This window comes from Theropithecus gelada, chromosome 6 (genome assembly GCF_003255815.1).
Source record: "Theropithecus gelada isolate Dixy chromosome 6, Tgel_1.0, whole genome shotgun sequence".
NCBI classification, from domain to species: Eukaryota; Metazoa; Chordata; class Mammalia; order Primates; family Cercopithecidae; genus Theropithecus; species Theropithecus gelada.
In genome coordinates, this window is record NC_037673.1 from 10,909,686 (window position 1) to 10,937,218 (window position 27,533).

Sequence of the window (27,533 nt, forward strand, 5' to 3'; positions counted from 1 at the left end):
TGAGGAGGCCTCACAATCATGGCAGAAGATGAAGGAGGAGCAAAGGGTCATCTTACATGGTGGTGGGCAAGAGAACCACACGCAGGGGAACTGCCCTTTATAAAACCATCAGATCTTGGGAGACTTATTCACTATCATGAGAATAGTATGGGAAAAACCTGCTCCCATGATTCAATTACCTCCCATCAGGTCCCTCCCATGACACGTGGGGATTCTGGGACCTACACTTCAAGAAGAGATTTGGGTGGGGACACCGCCAAACTGTATCAGATACTGTTGCTCTGTCATAATAATGCCAGTAATGATCATGAGTCCTCATTTCCTGAGCCATTACCATATCATATGCACTATTTAATTAAATCCTGACCACAACCTTAGAAGAGGGGCACTGATCTGTGAAGGAAACCAAAGACTAAAGTGGTTACAGAAATCTCCCATGGACAGGTAATGAATGAAAGAGAGAGCTGGGGTATAAACACAGGCTCTCACACTTCCAATTATATTGCTTCTTCCAGATATTCTAATAAGAGATTATTTTTCATGGAAAATGTGCTATCATTGAATAATAACATTAACACTCATCTATAATTTCTGCTGATCATGCTCAAATTTATATTTCTGAGTTTCATTTCTATAATTCTGAATGTGAACATTTACTACTGCATATTTTCCTCCAAACATGTTCTCTTCTTCCTTTTAGTTTTTCAGCAGATATTTTGTGAATACCTGTTGAGACAAGGCATTGCTAGATACCCTAAGGAATATATAGTAAATTAATAAAAGTCCACTTGGGGAGACCAAATTACACTTGCCCAGGGAAAAATAAAACACACTTTATAGAGTTGTAGTTCCTAAAAGTGCATCAACTGTCAGAGGTGGTGTGTCATGAAAATTCTGGCAGTGAAAAGTCACCATGAGACAGCATCACAGAAGGTTCTATGGGAGAGGGAGGTCTTCAGCTGGCCCATGAAGGACGAGCAGAATTAGCCAGAATGAGAGAAAACATTCAGGTATCAAGAAAAAGTGAGCAAAGCCTTGCAGATAAGAAAGGGTGATGGATAACAATCCTAAAGACTATGGGCCTAACTGTATAGTAGATGCCACCTAAGATATTAATTGAGTAAAAAATTCAACAACAAAATGATACTTACATTTGGACAATTGTGGTCTTACACTAGAATAGTATTAGGTTGCTGCAAAAGTAATTAAAAACAATGACAAAAATGGCGATTACTTTTACACCACAATATTTCTCATGTGATCCACCTGGGGGGCATTAAGAAAGATACCTATGCACTGGCTTCATCTCTGGAAAATCTGGAAGGTGATCTGGGGTGGGTCCTGCCACATAAGAATTTTTTTAAAAAGTAGTCAGAGTGAGGGACCACTGAGGCTGGGCGTTATTTTATCTTAGTCCTGGTAACTTTAACTGACTTCACCAACGTCAGCTTCCTTCACTTACTTCCTCCTGAGAAACAGGAAAAAACTGTAAGTTATGACTATAGGAAAGTGACTACTGAGTTTCCTATGTGAGATCTTCATACTTTAGCCTCATCGTGACTGAACAACTTCATTCGTTTATTTGTTCCTTTGTCTCATTATCCATCCATTCAGCTGACAGAATGTTCTTTGGGTCCAGAACTGTTTCAAGGCTTAGAGCAAGCAAATCACTAAAGAATTCAATCTCGCAAACATTCAGCAATTTTGGTTCCGTTCTTCTGCAGAGCTGGGAAGACAATGATAGGAAAATGAAAGAAGTGGTCTCAAGCCTCAAGGAGCTTCAGTGGGTGATAGAGGCTAAAACAAGAAAGCAAACACCTGTGGTATGTGGTTAAGGATGGAGAGCACCACTGGGGAGGAAATAACAAAGGTTGACATTGAGAGAAGATGCAGGGTGGAGCTTCTTGGCACTACCAAGACCGAGATATCACAAAGCTCATAATATCAGTTAGGCAGAGAGAACGTCCTCTTTGGAAATAAAACGAAGGTCTGTGTGGAGAGACAGTGTTGGAGGAGGTATGACGGACACTGAATTCACTCCCTGTGACCACAGCTAGGTTTCCAGCAAGGACTATGCAGTTGAAGTGAAGACTCCAGGAAGAGGGTGGGACATAGGTATTGTATATTTTGGAACTAAGGGAAATCACTGTGCTTTTGTTTTTTAGTGTCTGGATGGCGAAACTGATGTTCAATGATCAAATTCAAGGCATTTGATTTGCAGCTTCCTACCAGCTCCATATCTACAATACTGTAATGCCTAGCACTGTGTACAGTCAGGACTCACACTGTCATAAAAGATGTCAACTTTGCCCACGTGCCGAACCTCCCGGGTACCCATGCCCTCTGGGATTGGGTTCAGCTAATGGAAGAATAAGTAGGCAGTCAGAGGGCAGGAGGAGAGAGAGCTGGGGAATGTTGTGTCCACTCCTCTGTTGTTCCCCTGCGGCTGGGAAGCCTTGTGGCTAGAGCAGCCTCTCTTCATGACTCCCACTTTTCCCGAGTTCTGGAGACTGTGTTTGCTCCTACTGCTTCCCACTGCTGAGTCACCAGCTGCTGACCACCCTCTAGACCCATATACTAGCCCTGCCCACTCCTTGGAAGAGTCCCTGCATTGGACTCTGTAGAGAATCCCGGCTGAGTGTTCTTTTCATGTCCTGCAGGAACCTTGATGAGAGCTGATGTGCAGGAGGCACTTTCCAAAAAGCGCCTCAGAGGCCACTATCGGAAGTTTCAATTTTATCCAACAAGTGCAGTGGGAGGGATATCATTAAGCAGGTAACTGTCATAATTGGGTTTTTGTGTTTGTTTTATAATGTTTCATTCCTTCTTGGTGGATCAATAGCATTAAATAACAAAGTACGAGATAAATTCCCAATTGGAGTTACAAGGTTAGGCTTTGAAAAATCTTTTATTAAAACTTAAGATGAAATTCCCATAACATACAGTTAATAGCTTTACCATGCACAATTCAGAGTTGTTTAGTGCATTCACAGTGAGGTGCAGCCATTGTCTCCACCTACTTCCCAAACATTTCCGCCACCCCAAAAGGATGGTTGGTTTTTAGACACCGTTCTGGAGGCGTGCAGCAGAGAACAGGCTGAAGTGCAGTGAAAAGAAGTGGGCAGGCAAGCGAGGAGGCCACTTCAGAACCCCAAGGGAGAAATGGCCAGCAGAGATGGATGTGGTCAAGTCAGACATAATTCAGACGTAACACTGTCTGGCTGGCAGCTTGGCTGGATGTGGGGATGCAGGGAGATGGAGATGCCCTGGCCTTGAGCACAGAGGTGAGGAACACTGGAAGAAGGACAGGTCTGGTGGGAAGTCACGGGCTCCAGTTTGGGATGTGTTATGTTTGAGATGCCAATTAGATATCACTATCAAGAGGCAGCAGGATGCATGAGTTGAGTGCTGCACAAAGGTAGAAATGTAGAGCCCTCAGCATTTAAATGGTATTTAAAGGCACGGGACTGGATGGAGTCACAGAAGTTAAGAAATAAAGGGTTCAAATTAAGAACCATCAGCCCAGGGCTGGTCCTAAGCATGCCTGCATTGAAGAGTCTGGTGGTGAAGGTAATTTGGCATAAAGAAGAAAAAGCAGTGTAAAAAAATGTAGTTGCACAAACTGTTAATCTTGGGAGGGTCTGCTACTCTTGAATGTCAGTGGACACCTTCTTCTGTTAGTTGCTGACTTATTTTTTTGTTTTAAATATCACAAGTAATTTGAAAATGTTTCTCTTTTATTGTGCATATTTGTAAAAAATACTGAGCCACAGTTCTCATTTAAAAGCATCTGTTTCAGGACTATCAGAGGGTTGATTGAGAACAAATAAAAACGCATTAGTCAGTAGATCATTATGGCTTGTATTCAGTGATTATATACAGAACACATGACAGGAGGGGATAAAATCACTTATTTTAGGAATTTCCTGAGTCAAGGCAGGAGCAACATCAGCAGAGCGTGGCAAAGCACGCAGGACGGCGCAGCCTCTATGATGATTGGAATGTAAAGTGTAATAGGATTTTCAGAAAACAATTTAGAAAATGTGACAATCTTGCTTATTTAAATGCTATGTGACATTCAGCACTACTCCTTCAGGTAACATTACAAAACTGATAAACTGGCTTTTCAAGATATTGTTGAATACGCTGAACACACGTAATGCGTTTATCTATTTACTAACCCTAAGGTTAGTATAAAACTACATTGTTTCCTGAGAATTGAAGGTGACTTTCCTGAGTCGTTATGCCAAAACTCTGGAATTTCTATGCTTGTCTATTTCAAACCAAATTTTAGATTGCTTCTATGTTTGCACACAGTAATTTCTCTGTATGGATATATATGGTATAAAATAAATTCCATTTTACATTATAATTAATCTTTATCAGATCTTAGGTTTAGAAAAAGTGCATGTTTTTGGTATATATTTTCAAGTTTTCTAAATGAAAATAATAGTTATTATTTTCTATGATTATAAAATACACATGGTAACATAAAAATCTTCAGCCTATTAAAACGGGATAAAGAATAAAGTAAGAATAAAATCCACCCAGAGATAATGAGATTTGGGAGACATGCTCTTGTTTATCGCTCTATTCTTATCATATTCACATGACACTTCACAGAAATAGAATCCCAGTATGCATGCTGTTCGTTAACTTGCCTTTTGCATTCAACACATGTTACGGATATATTTTGATATCAACATCTAGCCACATCTTAATTTTTAATGCCTGTTAATGCTCTATTTGATGGTCCATTTTTATCTAATTGTGTATTGATGGACATTTAAGTTGTTTCTTTCTTTTCTTTTCTTTCTTTTTTCTGACATTGGCTCTTACTATGTACTAGAGTGTTTGAAATGCTTTCCATATATTAACTCATCTGCTTTAAAGATGCTTCTTAATAGTCTCTCAGTATAAATTCCTAAAACGTGGATCACTGGGTAGAGCATACACATTTTAAATACTGGGGTATATTGCCAAAATGCTCTCCAGAAAGATTACCCTCTTGACACTGTCACCCAATAGTGTGTGTTGCTCCCCCTCACCAACCCCTGGGTGCCAGCAACCATTCTCATCTTCGGAGATCTACTAGCAGACATGGCATCTCCTTCCCATGGGCATTCCTTTTAATTAAGCTTCTTCTTATGAGCGTATTAGCTGCTTGCATGTTGTTTTTTGAAATGCCAGTTCATATCTTTTGTTATTTTATTTCCCAGTTGGGTCATGCATGGGAATGAACACATAAGTAAGCTACTAAAAGTTGCAGAGCTGTAGAGATGCTAAAGAATTGAGAAGTTATCAGAACTAGTATTGATGCCCACAATAATTATTTTTCCTTTTTCTTGTCTTTTTTGTGACCCTTAGTCTGTTGACACCTATATTTTTCTTTTCATAGTATCTTTTAATTTATTTGTTTCCTACAATGAATCCCATATTTAAAAATCCAGGGGGCACTTGTCTTTGCTGTTTCCCACAACATGATTCCCCCGTCTTCTGTCTTGGTGAGAGCAAGCTTTAACAATTATAAACCCAATGTGTAAGAAGGCTTTGAAAACATGTAGCCACTGGACATGTTCGTTGTTGACAATGGACATTAGTATTCACACACTGTTTCCATGGCAAACTCTTGTCTCTGTTGCTAGTGTAAGGATACAAAGCTCTAGCCACTCACTTTACTAAATATATCCATTTTACTGTGTTTGTAGGTTGAGAGTGTAAGCACTGATATAGCTGAAAACAAGATGAATTCCTTCATGGAGTGAGATCCTATTGATCTATCTAGTAATTTCTACCTCTTCCTCCAAACCACCTTACTCTGTGAAGACTGGTTTCCTTATCCTAACTTGCAATAATGGGAACCCAAGATCCAGCGAGATCCCAATTGGGCTCTACTGTCATGACTGATTCATAATTTCTAGCTAAAAATCCAATCATAACCTGACTGTTCTCACCCCTTCTGTTTCTCTCAACTGGCTATTTATTCCAATCTATCATGTCATTGCTCTCAGATTAATGTTCCTACCCTACAGGAGGGATTCATGGCACTGCCCTACTCAACAACCATCTGTTTGTCCCATCCTCCACAGATTTAGCAACCAATGACATAACAGACAGCATCTAAAAGGCCAAGTTTGTAGGATCTGCTGATTTGTTTTTCATATAAGTTTGTTACCGAAACTCTTAATAAGAGTAAGAGTAATAACATTAAAATATAACCTCTCCTCTGGGAGCTGAGCTAATGAGGTCCAGGTACATAATCTTGTGATTGAATGTTATAAACAGATGGGAGTTTATAAACTCCTGCAAAGATGCACGAGTATTACATCCCTTATTTCACCTCAACAACTTCCAGTGCACTCAGGTTCTCAGCAGGGACTATACAAGAAGAGAGTGAGGTTTAGACATTCTGTGTTTTACCCTCAAGGGAAATCCTGGTGCTTTTGTTTCTAGGTGTCTAGATAGGAAAACTGATATTCAATGATAAAATTCAAGGCATTTGGTTTTTAGTTTCTTACTATGTATCTACAACATGGTGATACCTAACACTGTCTATCGTCAGGACACCTATTGTTCTGAAACAGAAGAAAAGGACAAAAAACAGCTAAAAAAGTATTGGCCTACACTAGAATCTAAGGCACTGCTTATTTGTGATTCTAGAATTTTTTAATATAGAAAAATTAATTGAAATATACGTATAAAATATATGCATTGCAAGTTATTAAGAGAAGCTTTTACCTATCACTTCCTGGAGACTAAAAAAATATTTAGGGGAAGTGAAATTTTGAGGAACATTATTTTTTTGGTCTTGTTCACAGATAAGTATATCTACAAAATACTCTTACTAAACTACATGGATCAAATTACATGGAAATTTATATCATCCATCTAAATTCTGAATAATACATTGCAAAAACAACCTTTGTCATTTTGATATTAAGTTGTTCTGTATGGCAATAATTAGATAGCAATGCCATTTATTTCCTTAGGTGAATTATGATTTGTGATAAAATCATATCGTCCGGTAAAAAGTATCCTCAATTCCATTGCAAGAAAACATGCATCAATTAATTTAAATACTATAGCAAGTTGTTTATACCAGAGAAATGTATATAAGATGATACTTGTTGGCCCCTGGTAGCTACTGATATTCTGGCAGTGGTGATGGTGAAGGCAAATAAATAGAAAAGGAAGAGTTGAAGAAGACACAAAGTTGGCTTAGGATTCAAGCTGGTTTTATATTGTTTAGGATAGAAATGGGATCTCTCAATGCCCATTTCTTTTCCTGCAATAGCGTTCAGGTATTCTTTATAGATGTGTTAACGTACTGTCACCCATGACGACTCACACATTAAGCAAGTCTTACTATGAAATCAAAGATGGATGAGCATCATTGAATACCAATAAGTCTGCTACTGACCTAAGTCTTTTTCTCAGTAGGTTAAAAGGAGAACACAACAATGGTTACTAGTTGAGGAATAGTCTTGAAGTCCGGGAACGCAGCTCAGTGTGGGGAAAATTGGAATATAGCTTCCACCAAATTAATCCAAGAGGGATTTATTGAACTCCTATGATATACTGGGTTGAACATCATGGAAACAACCATGACTATGAAACTTCCTCAACTCTTTTTTTTTTTTTTTTTTTTTTTTTTTTTTTTTTTTTTTTTTTTTTTTGAGACGGAGTCTCGCGCTGTGTTACCCAGGCTGGAGTGCAGTGGCGCGATCTCGGCTCACTGCAAGCTCCGCCTCCCAGGTTCACGCCATTCTCCTGCCTCAACTCTTAAGGAGCTTATAGGTTATGTTGGTGACAGAGAGACAGAGGTGATACAATTTGAATGGAAAATCTGTCATATGAGCCCTGGTGGGAGGAGTATGATTAACAATGCCTTGTAATGGAAGATGATGATAGCAAAATGAGGCAAATGGTGGTTACGGAAGTCTGGGAAATTTGAGATGTAAGACATCAGTAGAGCCTAGCAGAATTTTACTCTTCAAAAAGTATATATATATAATTGGAAATTTATGGTATATAAATATTTTTGTTACACTTAATTAGTCTCAAGGCACTCACAACATTGAATCATTTTCAGTTGGCAAAGAATGTAATGATGATTACCAATTTAGTGTACAAGGAAGACATATACAATACATTCTTCACCTTATACTGAAATTTAACTCTTAGAAAGACACATGTCCTACTGATCTTTATGATACTGTGGAACTACAATAGCTTATAGCTAGAAAACTCTTATTTAAAATTATCCCACTGAGATGACAGTGCATATATTTTACAACTGTTTCTTAATTATGAAGATGGTATGTTCAGCATGAGCAGATAATTTTTCATAGCTTGACTACATTTTCTCAATCTCAGTTGCCTACATTCTCTTGGATGGACACATTTCAAGGCAAATCACATGGGCATTTATTCTTAAAGACAGAGCAGAGCAATTAGTTGGGCATGGTGGGAGGTGCCCTCTAGTCTCAGCTACTGGGGAGGGTGAGGCAGGAGAATAGCTTGAACTTGGGAGGCAGAGGTTGCAGTGAACCGAGATGGCACCACTGCATTCCAGCCCAGGCGACAGAGCGAGACTCCATCTCAAAAAAAAAAAAAAAAAAAACAAAAGATAAGGCAGAGCACTGTACTATATTCCTAAAACAAGGTTATCATATAAAATATGAACCATGCCTTTAAAGATACATATTTATCTTGAACTCCTGACCTCAGATGATCCACCCGCCTTGGCCTCCCAAAGTGCTGGGATTACAGGCATGAGCCACCATGCCCAGACTAAATATATATATATATAAAAAAATATATAATATAATAATAAATATATATAATATATATATTATAATATATATATTTATGATATATAAAATATATATATTTATGTGTGTATATATATATTTATCTATACCTAACCCTGACATTCTATAATGTCTCCATTTTTAGTTATCTTCACAAAGGAGATAGGAGATATATTTGTTATAAGAGATGTGGTTTTAAAAAATCATATTCTGACCTCCACTTCTAAAAGTTAGTAAATCTGAGGGCTGAGGACCTATTGACACCTCAATCGTGTTATTAAAGGCTTAAATTACTCTCAGAATAGATAACCCTGGATATTATATAATATTTTAAAAATATGTAACTGGTTTGGAGAAAGCAGATATTTATATTCCAAAATGATGCTGTATAAACATGGAAGAACTTTTGGTTTGGTACTTATTACATTAAGCTTTTAATATTTCCTTCTCATCCTAACATGGGGATAACAATGACACACTTTTTATTTGCTGCAAATAATAAACTAAGGGCTCTGCTCATTGAAGAAATAACTCACGGTAATGACCTTCACTGAGGGATTGCTGAGGCTAGGGCACTAATTCTGTAACTAGCAATAAAAGTAGGGTTGATATGGTTTGCTCTGTGTCCCCACCCAAATCTCATCTCAAATTGTAATCCCCATGTGTTGAGGGAGGGACCTGGTAAGAGGTGATTGGATCATGGGGGGCGGTTTCCCTATGCTGTTCTTGTGATAGTGAGTGAATTCTCTTGAGATGTGATGGTTTTAAAGTGGGGCACTTCCCCCTATCACTCTCTCTCTCTCCTCCACCATGCTTCCTCTTGGCCTTCTGCTATGAGTGTAAGTTTCCTGAGGACTACCCAGCCATGTGGAACTGTGAGTTAACTAAATCTCTTACCTTTATCAATTACCCAGTCTCAGGAAGTTCTTTATAGCAGTGTGAAAACAGACTAATACAAGGGTCATGTGGCCTTAAATGTAATACGTTATTTTGGAAGCAGAATCCTAGATTAATAATTAAAGCATTTAAAGAAAGAAAGGTAACAGCAATTGAGTGAGAACTCGCTTTTAAGTTTCATACACTGAAAGCACAAGCAAGGCTTATGTGCCTCACATATTGCAGAATCTCAGCATCACAGTCCCTGCAAGTAGATGGGCTCCTCTGTTCATGTCCCTGACCTCCAAGGCAGGATGTAGGGTGAAGAAGGACCTCACCTATCCTGCTGGGGACAGGGCCTGTAACACTGATCCCTTTTCCATATTTGCCCTAGGACTTAGCTGAGCAACACTCTCTAGCTCCTGCTACCTTGTAGAAAACAGTGAAAATGTGACCTGGCTCTTTAGAGAACCAAACTGAAATACATCACTCCTAATGATGCCAACTGGCAACTCCTATAAAGAATTCCCATGTAGCAGGGATGCCGGCTCCCATCTGAGTTGATGTCTCTGACCTTTGCAGAGTTCAGACAGGGCTGAGCACTCCCGGTTGCCTGAGGATGTGGAGCTGACAGAGTCTACTAGTATGTGATCCCAGAGGTTCTGGGGAAGAACCAAGGGTGTGCACTTGAGGTCTGGGATGTGTTTGGGCAGGTCAGGCAGGCTGGGCAGAGGCTGATTGGTGGGGCAGGAAAAGCTCCTAGGAGGGAACTGATGTGAATGTAAACCAGCCAGCGGGTACCATGTGCAGGGTGCAGTGGCGGGGAGGGTGGACCCAAGGACTGGAGTGGGAGCCATTATTTGACTCGCAACAGAGAGGCACATCTCAATTCCCAGGAAAGAGGCTAAGGTGGTAAAAGCTCTTTCTATAATGCCTGGGGCATAAGAAGTGTTCTTCAGGGATTCTAGTACAAATCGTAATGCAAAGGGCAGTGAGCCATTTTTTCTCTCTGGTTTACCTACTACCTCATAGCTATAGTCTCCTGGGGGCTCAGGGCAGACACCTGTGGGGCCACTTTGCCCGGGGAGCAGCAGGTGAGATGGTGACAACCAGCAGAGCAGCACAGGCCACGTCCCGGGGAGCCACCGTGACCAGCCCGGAGAACTGTAAGCTCTAAAAGCACTGTGGAAGCTTCTGCCAAGCCCAGTGGATAGAACAGATACACAAAGAAGTCGGAGATAGTAGTGCTTCCAGTGTGGGACTGCGTCTGGTAGAGCAGGATGGCAGGGGGAGCTGTGTGAGGGCCGAAAATCCAGGAGCCCTCGTGTGTGTGTGTGTGTGTCTGTGTGGTGTGTGATGTACGTGTGGTGTGTGTGTGTGCGTGTGGTGTGTGTGTGTGGTATGTGTGTGGTATGTATGTGGGGGTATGTGGTGTGTGTGTGGTGTGTGTGGTGTATGTGTGGTGTGTGGGTGTGTGTGGTGTCTGTGATGTGTATGTGGCGTGTGTGTAGGCGTATATGTGTGGCATGTGTGGGGGGTTGTGTGTGGTGTGTGTGGGGGTGTGTGTGTGCTGTGTGGGTGTGTGTGTGGTGTGTTGGTATGTGTGGGGTGTGTGTGGGTGTGTAGGTGTGTGTGAGTGGTGTGTGGGTGAGGTGTGTGTGGGTGTGGTGTGTGGTGTGTGTGTGTGGGGTATGTGTGTGGGTGTGTATGTGTGTAGTGTGTGTGTGGTCTGTGTGGTGTGTGTGTGGGGGGGTATGTGTGTGGGTGTGTATGTGTGTATTGTTGTGTATGGTCTGTGTGTTGTATGTGTGGGGGGGTATGTGTGTGGGTGTGTATGTGTATGTGTGTAGTGTGTGGTATGTGTGTGTGGTGTGTATGTGTGTAGTGTGTGTGGTATGTGTGTGTGATGTGTATGTGTGTAGTGTGTGCATGCACATACCTGGGCATGTATGTTCATGCCTGCATGTGCTGGTCTGTGTGGGTGTGCCTACATTGCACAGGCATGTTTGCATGCACCCACCTTGGTGTGCACATCTAAGAGTGTGCACACCTGTGTATACATATCTTTGTGTGCAAGTAAAGTTAGTGACTTAGTTTTTGGAGGAGAGGGATGGATGTGAGACCGTTGGTTTTAAGTAAATTTACCTCAACTTCAACCTCTCTCTTCCCCCATCCATGTCTAGGTAGCTTTTCCACCGCCCACAGTGGCTTCAAAACTCTTAATTGCAGGTGACTGCCCTCAACTTCCCACCTGCAACTCTTACTACTGGCCATGTCCCCGAAGGATTGGGTAATGCTATCTTTGTATAAAAGAGATACAGCAAAAGAAACTGGGGACAGCCAATGGGGAGAAGCAATGCCAAGGGTAGCTGTGGGCTGTTGTCCTTGCAAATTTCATGACTGACAGACTTTCTGTGGCCTAATGATTTTTTAAAAGGTAATTTGCATATATATAGCTGTTTCCATAGCAACTCAGATTGTGTTTCATTACATTGCAGCCCTAATGGCAGCTTTAGCAAAGCTACCTAGAGATGGTGAGGGAGCCCCCTGGAGGTAAAGGGAATTTTAGTAAGATCCTGGTATTTGGAGGTTGATCAGCAAATTTTAGAGATTCCTTTCCATTCACTAAGCATGTGGCTTATCTAATCAGACTTAGTGTTTGCTTTTGGGAGAGTTGCCCTTCTGAGATCACGTGATCTTTCTTTTCAATCCCATTTTCATTAGATTCAAATTATAAATACCTAGCCATGCTCAATGTGAAGTTTATACATGACAATAAAATTTCACATCTGTGTTTACACACTTCGATAACTAAGTTAATAGCAAGGGCAGTTTTGCAGAAAATTATTAAATTGATAGACTGCTTGAAAATTCTAAATGATCCATGTTCATCTCATAACCACAACTGTGTGTTAAATACAAATTTCTATCTCCTGTTAATTTAACAAAGCCTTAGGAAGTCTCCCGAAAAAGGCATGGAAAGTAAGGCATATTAACATGCCCCTCCACCCATACATGTCCTTAATAAAGGATGCATGTGATTGGGTGTGCGTAAGTGATTACACATATCAGAAAATACCCCAAGATTAAAAGTAGAGAGGATGGCATCACCACTCTCCAGCTAGCTGGGAAAGATACCCAGCAGCTAAGGTCCCACTGCCAAAGAGCAAATCAATTTAGTTTTGTTTTCTTTTTTTGAGACCAAGTTTTGCTCTTGTTGCCCAGGCTAGAGTGCAGTGGTACGATCTCAGCTCAATGCAACCTCTGCCTCCTGGGTTCAAGTGATTTTCCTGCCTCAGTCTCCCGAGTAGCTGGGATTACAGGTGCCTGCCACTATGCCTGGCTAATTTTTTGTATTTTTAGTACAGACAGGGTTTCACCATGTTGGCCAGGCTGGTCTCGAACTCCTGACCTCAAATGATCCAATTGCCTCGGCCTCCCAAAGTGCTGGGATTACAGGCATGAGCCACCGCACCTGGCCTAGATCCAGTTTTGTGTACTCTCTCTCTTTCTTGCTCGCTCATGCTGTCTCTCTCTCTTTCTCTTTCTCTCAAACTCTTTTCTTTCATTACCATGAGCATCCATAGAACCAATATAAAATTAAACATCTGCTTCAAAACTGCAAACTCACTTAAAAGGCAAAGACAGAAACAAAACAAAAACTGCTAAAGTTAATGTCCAACATTTCTTTTTGTTAATAAAAGTGTTTCTTAATGCTGTGAAATCAGTATTTAGCAGCCTTAGATATCCATGCATATTACTGCCTCTCACTAACGATGGAGGGGAAGAATTTTAAAGAATAAAGGATGGAGGACAGTTCTTTCTAATCTAAAAAGAATCACTTGACATAAAATGTGAGAAATGGAAGGAGCCTTTTTTCTACTGATACCTGCGAATGCAAATGTGGTTCACTGTTAAGTATATCTGGAAACCAGATAAGAGCGCATGTTCATGTTTGCTTTTAATTAACTGCACAGATAAGCCTCAGAAAATATATTTGTGAACAGAGCAGGTGTGCCACTTGAAAACAGAATTGCACTTATGAATTAAAATCCATTTTCTCTAAAAAAAAAATACAACATGCATGAAAGCCAAATAATATGTAGGGCAAGTGGCTCTTTTAACTAATATGTATCATAATTTTAAGTGCTAACTGTGCTTGCTATAGACTGCTGTACTTGAAGTACTGAATACTTTTATGCTCAAGGTTCCATGGTTTTTAAATTGCTTGAAATTATGTCCTAACTTTTAAGTTGGCTGACTGTCATTTGCACAGTAGAATAATCCTTGTTCACTATTGTGAATTAATAGTCTGTGGAATTGTTTTTTCTCATCAGTGAGGACACAGCTGACTCCGGGTGTGCCCCTAGCAATTTTTGTGTGAAGTGAATCAAGTTATGTAGAAACATATCAAGTATGTTCCTCATTATTCCTTCCACCTAAAGGCCCTTAACTTCTAGAAGAATCATAGATTAAAAGGCAAATATGGATGGAAGAAGAAGACCAGACTGTTTGAAGCCGACAGCACTAGGACTCAATGCAAGAAGAGTCGCAAGCGGATATGCAGAAGGAAGCTGCTTTGTGCAGGAGTGCTTGTGCCTGAGTCTGAGCAGGCGTGCAAGAACAAACATGCCCACCCCTGCATGCACACGAATGACTCAATTCTCAATCCGTTCTTACTAAAGGAGCATGCATGGGAGAGTTTGCCCTGCAACCTTCGTGGCTCATGTTTTATTCTCCTGCTCCCATTGCCGCAAGCCAAACCCATATACATCTTTAAAACCCATTTCAAATGTTGCTTTCTTTATAAAGCCTTCCTTGATCTCTTCAACTGAAGTTTCTCTTTCCTCCCTTAAGCTCCTCCGGCCCACTCTCCATGCTTATTTTGTAGAACAGTTCTCCATCTCCCTCTCCCTAACTCGATGGACTGCTCCTAGAGAACAGAGCTCGCATCTGCATCATTTTCACAGGCTCTCGTCTACCTTGACTGAGCAACCTTGTAGTGTTGCTCAGATATCTATTGTGAACAGGTGAAGAAAGAAGGAAAACAAGAAGGTCACCTTCTAAGCCGTCCCATTTCCTGACTTCCCCGGGATTGCAGGTCTCATGATAAAGGCTCCTATTTTAGGAAACCACTTCACAGAGATTCTTCTTCTGGGCATTCCCTGGGGAGGGCACACAGTTGATGTACACAGCTGCCGTGACGGCAAAGACAACATCCGTCATTAAGGAAGAGTGAGTCGCTAAGTGAAAAGAGTTTTGCATGTGCAAAACTGAAGCTTCTCCTCCACTAGGCTGAGTTTCATCCTCGAAGGGACAACCAGAAAGGAGGTTTATTTCAAAGGTGTCTTCAGGAATGGCAAACCAAAACATCTGTTGGAAAGGAAACCAGGTGTTGGGCAAGGGATGTAGACATTCTGTGATTTGGTGCTCTTCTCCAGGATCCAGTGGGGATTGCTACGTTGTGTTCGTTAACACTAGTTAATGTAATTTTTGTGATAATTGTAGAGCAAATAGAGCAAACTCTCAAATATAATTAGGGAAAAGTGTTTCTAATTAACTTGTAACTCGTGAGTTGCAAAGTAAAGCCACAAATCAGTTATGCATTGTCAGACCTAACAAGTGGAAATGAGCTGTACATTTCAATCTTGGCAAATACAAAACAAGACGCAAAGACCCAGAAAAACTTTCCTTTAAGCCCTTATACAATTTTGGCATGCTCTGAAATGTAATTAGAGATAAGCACAGATACATCTCACGTCACCAGCCCTAATGATCCTGGAGGTGAAAACTGAAGGCAACTTCAGACGGGGTTCAACAACATCCAACATTTTACCGCTGCAGTACGTGAAATGGAGCATGCTCACGAAACACCTGCTGATCGGTGTACAGAAGGTTCTGATGGCACTTCAAAATACAGTAATATTAATTACAATATTACTGTAATTAATACATTACAGTACTGTAATCTCTTCAAAGGTTTCGTAGGGAAGTAAAGGACTATAATATTTGCAAGCTCCACCCCAGTTAACACTGCCATCGGCAACAGTTGCTTACTGCTGGCTGTAAGTCAGGGGGCGGTACAGGCAATTTCTTCTATATCCGGTAGAAGCGATTCCACTTATTTTCTCTCTCACTTGAGGAAGCACACTGTAATATCAGGTAACCTCATTCTAATTTGAAATGCATTCATTCTAATTTGAGAAAAGTGATAAATGGGCCATATATTTTCATTGGATAATGTAGTTACTATTAGCATCAAATTATTTTGGCATCTCTCAAAACACATCCGTGTCTCCTAATCCTCCACCCCTCTGCTGTCCGCTGTAATTGTTGGTCTTGTGAAAGTAGAAAGTGGTGTTTCTCAAACATGCATGATCCTAAGAACCACAAAAGGGTACTGCTAAATGTGTGGATTCCCAGGCTATTATCATGGAAATTTAGGATCCAGAAATATGTATTGTTTTATCAAGTGGCCCCAAAGAAACTCTTACGATTGGATAAACTGGAAAATCACTGCTGTAAAGCAGACTGGCTTTGGAAATCAAGGACTGCAAAAGTACCATAGACGAGCTGTGACTTTCAGCATGCCCCTTGCATCCAACCTCACAGGACCTCAGGAGCATTCAAGGCAATGATAGACAGGAAGGTACTAGCACTATGACTGGTAAGTGCGGGTGTTCAGAAATGTTCGTTTCTCTCTTCTTGGTCTACAAGAAATAAATGCAGAGAATACCTGGATTCTCAGGTTAGGCACATTGGACAACAATAAGAATGTAAAACACAGGAAATAATGTGACATATTGGCTCTAGGGGCATCTGCAATGTCCTACTCTGTGACACAGGTAATAAAAAAGGGATATAAGCTTGACTTACCCAGATATAAATGTTAGCAGTCTAACCTTAACATAGCACAAGTAACTACAGCTCCCTTAAAAAGACGATTTATGACAAACATAGACAAATGGGACAGAATAAATAACTCAGAAATAAGACTGCACGTCCACATCCATCTGATCTTTGACATACCTGACAAAAACAAGCAATGGGGAAAGGATTCCCTATTTAACAAATGGTGCTTGGAGAACTGGCTAGACATATGCAAAAAATTAAAACTGGACCCCTTCCTTACACCTTATACAAAAATTAACTCAGGATGGATTAAAGACTTAAATGTAAAACCCAAAACTATAAAAACCCTAGAAGAAAACCTAGGCAATACCATTCAGGACACAGGCACGGTCAAAGATTTCATGACGAAAACATCAAAAGTAATTGCCACAAAAGAAAAAATTGACAAATGGGATCTAATTAAACTAAAGAGCTCATGCATAGCAAAAGAAGCTATCATCAGAGTGAACAGGCAACCTATAGAATGGGAGAAAATTTATGCAATCTATCCATCTACAAAGGTCTAGTATCCAGAGTTTACAAAAAAACATAAACACATTTATAAGAAAAAAACTAACCCCATTAAAAAGTGGGCAAAGGACATGAACAGACACTTCTCAAAAGAAGACACTCATGCAGTCAACAAATGTATGAAAAAAAGCTCAACATCATTGATCACTAGAGAAATGCACATCAAAACCACAATGAGATACCTTTTCATACCAGTTAGAATGGTGATTATTAAAAAGTAATTTACAAGTTCAACCATTGTGGAAGACAGTGTGGTGATTCCTCGAAGACCTGGAACCAGAAATACCATTTGATCCAGCAATCCCATTACTAAGTACATACCCAAAGGAATAAAAATCATTGTATTATAAAGATACATCCACAAGTATGTTCATTGCAGTACTATTCACAATAGCAAAGACATGAAATCAACTCAAATGCCCATCAGTGATAGACTGGATAAAAAAATGTGGTGTATATATATACCATAGAATACTATACAGACATAAAAAGGAGTGAGATCATGTCTTTGCAGAAACATGGATGGAGCTGGAAGCCATTAATCCCCAGCAAACTAACACAAGAACAGAAAACCAAACACTGCATGTTCTCACTTAACTTAAAAGTAGGAGCTGAACAATGGGAGCACACGGACACAGGGAGGGGAACAACCCACACCGGGGCCCGTCAGGGAGTTGGGGGAGGGAGAGCATCAGGAAAAATAGCTAATGCATGCTGGGCTTAATACCTAAATGATGGGTTGATAGGTGCAGCAAGCCACCATGGCACACGTTTACCTGTTTAACAAACTGCACATCCTGTACATGTACCCCAGAACTTTAAATAAAATTTAAAAATGAAAACAAATACTGTATATGGAAATATCTTATTCACTGAGACATTGGTGCCACCATCCTGGTCACTGGTAAGAGAGCCATCCTATAAGGAAGGGAGAGCTATGGCTGGAAGAAGCCATATGGCTAGAAGGGTTTCTGAAGACTCTATGGGATAGAGCTGCGTTATCACCATGGAACACTTACCTGCAGATTTCACGTATGGGAAACAAAACTTCTCTAGTTTAACAGATCATTATCTGGGGATTTTCCTTTCTTCAGACTTCATTCTAAGTAGTAAATTTCCAACCCTTTCTAATCTCCTTAGCCTGCTTGGTTTTTCTCCACAGCACTTGTCACAGATTTATTTGTCTCAGTTTATTGTCTGACTTGTCCACTACAACACAAGCTTTAGGAGGGCAGGTCTATGAGTTCTAAGCTTCTAACAGCCCACAACGGTTTTGTTAATAGATTATGAAATTTCACGTATTGTCTTGACATAGTTCACTCCTTTACATACGAATCAATGGAAATACCAAGACTCTTCTCAATGGTGCTCCTTTTTTTCTCCCTTCCTCCATCTGGCTCCTTGAAAAACAGGTGCCATGATCTTGACCATTAGGAAGAAAGCCATAACATAAGGAAGGCTGGTCTATGGCTAGAAGGTGCTTGTATCCCAAGCACCTAAACTTCACTTCCATATACATTTGACTCTGAACAACATGGTTTGAACTGTGCAGGTACACTTATACACAGATTTTCTTCCACTTCTGCCACCCGTAGACAGCAAGACCAACCTCTCTGCTTCCTCCTCCTCAGCCTACTCAATGCAAAGATGATGAGAATAAAGACCTTATGAGGATCCACTCTTAATAAAGTGCATACATATTTTCTCTTCCTTATAATTTTCTTAATAACGTTTTCTTTTCTTTAGCTTACATTGTCGTAAGAAGAGAGTATATAATATGTACATAAAATATATGTTAATTGACTTTTTATGTTGCTGGTAAGGTGTCCGGTCAACAGTAAACTATTAGTAATTAAGTTTTGGGGAGCCAAATTGTATGCAAATTTTCAGCTCTAGGGGTTGTCAGCCTCCCTAACTCTTGGGTTGTTCAAAGGTCAACTATAGTAGGCACTCAACAGCAATCTGTTTAATGAATGAGGGAACGAGATCCACAGTCTACAGAAAGGCTTCTGTCTCTAGGACTAAGGGTGGAGCATGCCGAAAGTTAAAGATGTGGATTTCCTAATTGGATTATAGTCAGTCTGTTTGGGGAAGCAATTAGGAATCAGAACAGTGCTGAGGGTTGTAAGTTTTTGCCCTCTGCCGGTGCATATGATTTGGGCTCGCCTCTGTGAAGAGATAATCCTAAAATGGTCAAAATGACAGGAGACAAGAACAGGCAATGTCTCAGCAGAGAATGCACGAGACACAAAGCTGGTTAGGAGACGACTTGCCATCAAAAGGTAGACCAAATACTTACCTCCTCTCCCCATCATTGATCCATCAGAATTAATAGCAATGTATCGGGAAGGATTCTTCCCCAGGCCTGATGTTTTCTTACTGCGAATGGAGCACAATTACTGTAACACTGGACTCTCCCAGCTCCTCACTTGCTCTTCCCCTGAGAGAGAGAGGAACTTGTCCAAGGCACTAGTGAGTGTGCAGGGCTTGGCCCAGCTCTGAGCTTCTTCCACTTTGGCATGAAAGGCCATGAGGAACTCTGCTTCCCCTGGTCTCCATGAGATGTGCCCTAGTGGCTGGTAGAGGAGAAGGGAAGCTGCCCTGGCCCAACGGCTGCCTGTGCCATGATAGATAAGTCTACCTAATTCTGGCATTCTGTGTGAGCAAACCAGTCTGGCTAAAAAGCCTGTAGTCTGGCCTCCAACCCAACCCCTGGCAGTAATGAGGTGATAATGTGGCCTCCTTTTTTATTCCGTTAGAACTTGGTTGCATAAGACAGTATGCAATAGAAGGTTCTATAAACTATGGCCTGAGCTACCTGCTTGCATAAATACAGTTTAATACACAGCCATACACATTTGTTGATGTATTATCTATGATTCTTTCATCCAGCACAGGTAGAGTTGAGAAGTTGTAACAGAGACCTAGGGCCTACAAGCTAAAATATTTTCTATTTGTCCTTTTACTGAAAAAGCTTGCCAACTCCTGTTTGAGAATCTAGAAGAGAATGGTGGAAAAGCGTATTGCCTCTAGTGCAATGCTTTCAGGTTCAAGAACAAAGGAAAAGTAAAAGGCAGGCAGGATGCAATTTCAGCAAACACTGCTACACTTCCACATGCTAAAAAGCAAAGTGTCCAACTTAGGAAGCAGGTTCAAGAGAACTGAGCCTTCCTGAGATCTGCAGAAGGAAAGCAGAGGAAAATGAATCACAGAAGGACATCCCACCCCAGCAGTAAAAAGAAGTGCTAGAAAAATGCATTTCTCAGGGCCCAGAGCAGGAGCAAGCAGAGACAGTGGCCTGCAGTGCACACAGCAGAGGTCCGGGCTGGAAGGTGCAGCAGGTTCCCACAATGGCAAGAGCAGCTTTAACAGGAGTCTGTTGAGGGTGATTTTGCAATCTTCGTAGGGCCAAGGGAGCAAATCAATTCCATCATAAAAAGCAGAAAAATCACTGTTGCACCATAGGATTGAGGAAAAGCTGCTAACAAACCATAAGACAGTGGAAGGCTTGTTACGGGACAGAACACACTCATGGGACACTGGACCAAGACACCTGACTCCCAAAGAGGAAATCCAAAATCAAAGGTTTGCAGTATGCAGGAAGGGAAAGAAACCACCTCATATAAGACCTGGAGTGGTAGGTTTGTACTGTGTCACTCCAGCTGAACTGCAGCTGTGCTTCCCAGGATTTCCTTCCCTGCTTGGTTGCAGGTTGAGGCAGTCCATGGAGACATCTGCAGGATGCCTGGCTGGTGCAAGTGAAGCACAGAGCTAAACTCTGAGGGCTGCGGGCAGAGGGCATCAGGGCTGCTACAGTGTGTGCACGTCCCCCCTGCTGCTACTCCACCTTTTAGGCCACAGCTCTGACAGCTCCCATCACATCCCCTCTTTCCATTTCCCTAGGTCCCGGCCAGGAAGAATCATGTAGGGCTCTGTGGCAAAGAACGGCAGCTTTGTGTATCACTCATGTGACAGATTTGCAGGCAGCGAGAGGCAAAAGAGGGGTGCCATTTGTCCCCATGAGTGGCAGCTGGCTCTGGCTTCCCCTGCTTCACATCCTGCTGTTCTTTCTGACTGCTGCCTGCTGGCCTGTGTCAACTGCAGGTCCATCATCGGACACAGCGGCAAAGCCTTCCACAGGCGTTTTCACCAGCTCTCACCGTGATGTCAGGTCTAATCCTCATAACAAGTCCCCCTTTCCATGTCATCTACAGTGCTTCTGCCTCCCTGGTCAAACCATGATGCACCTGGAGACAGGTGCTGCCTCTGCTGCCAGTATCTAAATGCTGCAAGGCGGCAACAATGTCTAGGATTCCAGTTTCCCAAAGAAGAGACAATGGGAATGGTGGAATCTCCCTTCAAGCGGGAAGTGCATCATGCCAGAATGAACCTTTGCCTGGACTTCTTTCTCCTGATTCAGGTTAAGTCCCCAGATGATGGACTCAAAAAGCCACACGACACCAGGCTGGCATCCCCTGACTAAATCCAAGGGGTCTCCATGCGCTCACTCCCTCAGACACTGTGGTCAGCAGAATAATCACTCTCCAAAGATGTCCACATTTGATGCCTCGGGAGCTATGAATGGGCTCCTTTACATGGCAAAAGGGACTTGCAGATGGGATGAAGACAAAGCATCTAAAATGGGGAAACTAACATGGAGAGAATCCTGGATCAGCCAGGTGGGCACAATCTAATCACATGGGGCTTTAAAAGCAGAGAATCATTTCTGGCAGTGATCAGAGGAAAATGTGACCATGGAAGACTCATCAGAGATGCAATGTTGCTGGCTCTGAAGGCAGTGGAAAGGGGGTCATGAGCCAAAGAACGTGGGTAGCATTGGAAGCTGGAAAAGGCAAAGAAATGGACTGTCCCCTAGAGCCTCCTGAAAGCAACACAGCCCCGGTGACTGTTGGATTGAAGCCAGGAGAGTCTGCGTCAGGCCTGTAACCCCTAGAACCGTAAGAAAATCAATCTGCCTTGTGTTAAGCTGCTAAACGTGTGGTGAACTGTCACAGCAGCCACAGATGACCAATACAGACTCCACTGATGCCCTGCGGCACCCCTGGTGAGGGCTGGCTTCTGGGAACATGTCTGCCTAGGATACTTCCCCTTAAAGGCTCACAATGGCTTGCTTGCTACATTTGATGGGCAGGGGCCATTGCTCACACCTTTGAACAGTGAGAGGAGGGAGAGCTGACAATGCAATCATGCATCGCCTGAGGCCCTGAAAGTATGTAGCCAATTCCAGTGTGAGGCAGCCCCGAAATTCAGGCTGCTAGAGGACCCAGGCCCCATAGAGGCACAAGAATCCCCCTGGCTGAGACTGTGCAAAATAAAAAATTTGGAGAAGATGATTTTTACACATTAGCTAACTTAAGAATTGTGGATTTTGAACTTTAACACACAATGGCAAGAGGTATTGATTTTTTGACTTTAATTCCTTTGAACCTTAATGTCTTTGGACTTCAACATGAAAGTGGATTTAAACTTTGATTTTTAATTTCTCCATGGGAATTTGATATTTGGTGGGGTTCATATTAAAATTCGAAGCATCTCTACATTGCTGGCATTTCATTATTGAAATGTCTCTATTCATTTTTATCTTTGGAATGTTGTTTAATCTTCTCACAGAACCTCTAATGTGCTATGTTGGACAACATATCTGGACAATATTTGGAATAAGAAATAAAACTGGACTTAATTTTAAATCTTGGGAACATAGTAACCTTGAATTTGTTTAAATAATTTGCTCCTCTGACCCCTTTTGGTGCCTCTTGGTGTAATATATAAATTGCCCACCAGGAATTCCAGGTGATCCCCAAAAAGTGCCATCAAGACAGAAGAAGAGCTTTCTTGACAAACTGCTTAGCTCCTGCTCTAGGGAGAGGGGCTACGCCTCTGGGTGATCATAACAAAGAGGGTGAAAGAAAAATAGGCTGGGGATGTTAGTGGGAGAAATGCATTCCCTCTGTTCTGGTGTCTTCTTCCCTGCAGGTGCTTCATTAATGTTATACCCGAACTTCTGTGACATTAGCAAGGTCACTTAGCTGACAGACCTTAAAGAAGGCCTCCAGCCTGGCTTTTATCAGCAACAGAGATAATATCTGTAAACATATTTACACATTGTTCAACCTTCAAAACTGTTCAGAGTTCACTGTATGAGTTCAGAACTGTATGAGTTCAGAACTGTATGAGTTCAGAACTGTATGAGTTCAGAACTCATACAGGACAGATGTTATTTATCATGGACATAATGGAATAGAGAAAAGAATGGAAGGAGTAATTCAGACAAGAAATTTCATCACATTTCTGTAAGATACAAAACAGCTACAGGTGAGCTGACAGATGGAGCTGAGGGAGAAGCCAGCATAGCCCAAGATACACATCTAGGGGACCCTATCCCAGGGAGGTGGCTGACTGTCCTGGTGGAACCCTAGGAAAGATTTGTACTAAAGAGATGGCAGGAACCTGGGGTGCAGAAATGGGAAGACAAGCTAGAAAGGGGTGATTGAAAGGAAGTAGTCACCTTTCATTCTCCACTTCCACCTAGCTTGAAAGAATAGCCAGCAGACAGGAAAGTACTATCCCCTTCCTCCAGGCCACACAAGCAAAATAAACAACTCAGAAGAATCTCCAAATAGATGAATTGCACTGGGGAGAACCAAAAAGGTACTGCGGATATCTGGGCCTCAGAGAAAAACCCTCCTCTTTAAAACACTAACAAGACTCCCCACTACAACAGTTCCCTCCCACCCACTCACCCTGAAGTGAAGCTTCACTGTGAATAAGCTTCACCGACATGCACAGAGCTCAGAGAAACTCTATTCCACTATTTTAAAAATAAGCAGAAGATTGAGGACCACCACAGATTTGAAGTAAGCCTGCAAAATCCATGAAAAAGCCCACCATAAAAAAAGAAAAGCTGACAATGAAAAAAAATTGAGATAATTCGTGCTAAAGAGATAAAAACAAACTTAAGTTCTAAATAATATCCTTAGAGAAATTCAAAAATATTTTACATTCATAAAACAAAAATAGGAGCTATTAAAAAACACAAAAGAGAATTATTAGATTTTTTCTTTTCTTTTCTTTTTTTTTTTTTTGTTTTTTTGCAGATAAAGGCTTGTTTTAATAGCTGATCTATGTAGTCACGGAGGCCAGTATGTACAGACAAAGAGGGGAGCTTTTATTTCTTGGTCTCTTCCTCCTTGGACAAAGTCTTGATGATCTCCTCCTTCTTGGCCTGGAGGCGCTCTTCATGGCACTTGCGTGCTTCCTTGGTCTTAGACCTGCGGGCCTCAGCCTGGTCAGCCAGGAGCTTCTTGCGGGCCTTGTCTGCCTTCAGCTTGTGGATGTGTTCCATGAGAATACGCTTGTTTTTGAACACATTCCCCTTCACCTTCAGGTACAGGCTGTGATACATGTGGCGATCAATCTTCTTAGACTCACGGTATCTTCTGAGCAGCCGGCACAGAATCCTCATTCTCCTCACCCACATGACCTTCTCTGGCATTCGGGCATTGGCTGTACCCTTCCGCTTACCTATGCCCATGTGCCTGCCCTTCCGGCGGGCCAAGGTATTTTTCGGGCATCGCGCCTGGGAATGGACCGTCACAGGCTTGCGGATGATCAGCCCATCTTTGATCAGCTTTCAGATCTGCTGACGGGAGTTGGCATTGGCGATTTCATTGGTCTCATTGGGGTCTAACCAGACCTTCTTCTTGCCACAGGAGAAGACACTAGAGGCGAGCCTCTTCTGAAGCCTGAGCATACTCATGGCTGCGGCCGCAGCAGCGAAAGGAAAGAGCTCCCGATTTTTTCTTTTCAAAAGATGATACCCTCTTGGGCCCCTGGTAGTGGGAGCATGGAAGTCACAGAAAAATTGGGGGAAAATAAAAGTTGGATACTAGAGAATTCTTTCAGAACATATGATTAAAAGGCAAAGGGCTCCAAATTATATAAGAAAATACAAGAGAAATAATCCAAGAGGCTCAAAATCTGACTAATTTCAGAAAAAGAGGACAGAGGAAATGAAGACAAAGAAATTATTTTTAAAAAGAAGAAAATTTTCTGGCACTGAACAAGGTCATGACTCTTTAAACTGAAAATGTTCAATTTTTTTTTTTTAAAAAGGCAACACCGCATATATCACGAGAGACTTTAATAGTATTAAGTCTAAAATTAAATTATAGAAAATATTCCTGAGAAAAACAATTTTCCATCTAGAATTGTGTATCTAGTAACCATCACTCATGTGTGAGGGTTAAAGACTTATTTTTTCAGAATTTAATCTCCTAAGCATCCCTTTTCAGGAACTTGTAAGAGAGAAAAACAAGAGAGAAGAGGGCACAGGATCTTGGAAACAGAAGTTCTAATCCAGGATTGCCGTGCAGGTCTAGAGAGCAAAATCCAAATCCGTTCCGAAGACAGAGGATTCTGGAAGGGACTTTTATGGAGAAAGGAGGGAATTAATGATGCCCAAAATGAAGGACAAGGTTGAGTCCTCAGCCTGACTCCTTAACTAAAAGGAAAGACCATCTGGATATGCGAAGCATCAGATGGACAAACATACTCTTCTCCTGGAGAAGCACAGTTCTCAAGACACGTGCTTTCACCAAAATAACACTTATTTACTAAGTTCTACAGTTTAATAAAAACCATTTTATTATGATTTGTAAAGCATTCTGAAATCTTTAGTTGGGCATACTCAAAATTTTGGTCCATTATTTCCACATTTAGAGAGAGAAAAATTACATGAGTCAGGCCCAAAGGATGTGAAGCATTTCTAATCAAAGTTTATTTGCTTAGGAGCTTTTCAAGCAACGGCTAGCATACAATAGCTTCGATTGGATTTAACAAAAATTCTCATCATCATCTCATAGTAATTATTGCATAGGAAGAAAATTATTTATTGCAAGACGTAGCAGGCAGCAAAATATATTCTACTGTGAAGAGATACTGCAGTGAAAACAGGCAGCTGTTTTTTTCAGCATGCATGTTTATGTGTTGGATGTAAATGTATGTAAACATCTCAGTTTCAACACTTTATCATGGTTTGAATAGTTTGCCGAGCAATATTCAACACATAATGTAAAGCTTTGCAAGATCATTTCTTTCTTATTTATAATTTGGCACTCTTGACATCATAGGTTCTTCAGGATATATAGCTGGGTCTAATCTAAAATCTGGTTTATAAACTATGCTTTAGTTTTTTAAAAATCACTAAAATTATTCTTTTGAATATTTGTTTATAATACATCCTAGTCTACGAATAAGTAAGAAATTCAAAGGGAGACCTCACCCTGCCTTCCCATGTAATTTTTTGTTCAACATTTGTTCTCATCCATGAGATAATAAGCAGGAAAGTGATCAGAAAAACTCCCCTGTATGGCGGGGCTCCTGTAACATACTGAGTCGTTATTCTTCGCTGAGTTCTGTATTAGATGCACGGGAGAATTGCAAAGGAAGTAAGGGGTATAGTTGTTACACTTAGATCATCGTTTTGTTTAACCATGCATGGATATCTGACCTAATTCCTAAACAGATTTGCAGCGGCTCCTTGTGACAACAGATGTGAAGCCAGCCCTTCTTCTTGTACACACTACTCCACCTCTCAGAGTCATCCACTCCCTTGCTGCTCATCTAGCAAGTTCCTAAAATGTGGTCTTGTTTGTCAGGCCCATTGCTTTAAATATTTAGCAGCCAGTGCTGCACACACCTGACCATTCAGATCAGAGCCTCACCCTGCAGTGGGCAGTGGGCACTGGTGTAGGCATCTCTGTGGCGGCACTGTGTGGTCAACTGAGGGCACCCCAGGCTTGGTCAACAGAATCCAAGCTTTGTTTGAGGTGAATTCCTTTTGCCTCATTTTGTTTTGCTTTAGGCGGTGAAGCTGGCTTTGGCTTGATTTACATCATTGAGGCAACGTCTGTGCAGAAGTTAGCTGACTCCTGCAGGTTTCCAGGCCCCCTCAGGTTTCTGTCAGTAAGGAAACTCAGAAGGCTTTGTCTAGAGCCAATCACTAGACTGGCTTACAGGAGCAATTGCTTCCACGCTAGAATGTTCTCCCAGATACTCTCTTCCAATTTCCTTTACCAGAGTGGAAGCTTGGCCGAGGGGCTTGTGGATTTTCTCAAGAATCCATGATGGCAACTTCAGAAACCATGAACTTCAGCTTGTCAACATGTTCTGATATGTTTTTCTTTGAAAAAGGTGAAACTGATGCCTGAAGTTCAGCCAAGCACAATATGAACATGCTTCTGGAAAGGCAGAAAACATCTATTGAAGTAACAACCACTGTCCTTCTCAATGGATGTGGCTATCACGGCATTTCTCCTAGGAGGAGACACAGAGAGAACCTCAAACTCCTAGCACATGCTGATGAAAACACAGTGGGTCCAAACATGACAGTGGGTGCAAACC

The 27,533-nt window shown here is 41.4% G+C and overlaps 1 protein-coding gene and 1 pseudogene across 8 annotated transcripts in view; both read right to left on the reverse strand.

Moving 5' to 3' along the window:
- Positions 1 to 27,533, reverse strand: part of CTNND2 (catenin delta 2) — a 928,994-nt gene that overhangs the window by 197,138 nt on the left and 704,323 nt on the right. The window lies entirely within an intron of this gene.
- On the reverse strand, positions 24,244 to 24,917 carry LOC112625977 (annotated as a pseudogene). The gene has a single exon (XR_003119808.1). The product of XR_003119808.1 is annotated as a 60S ribosomal protein L19 pseudogene (transcript).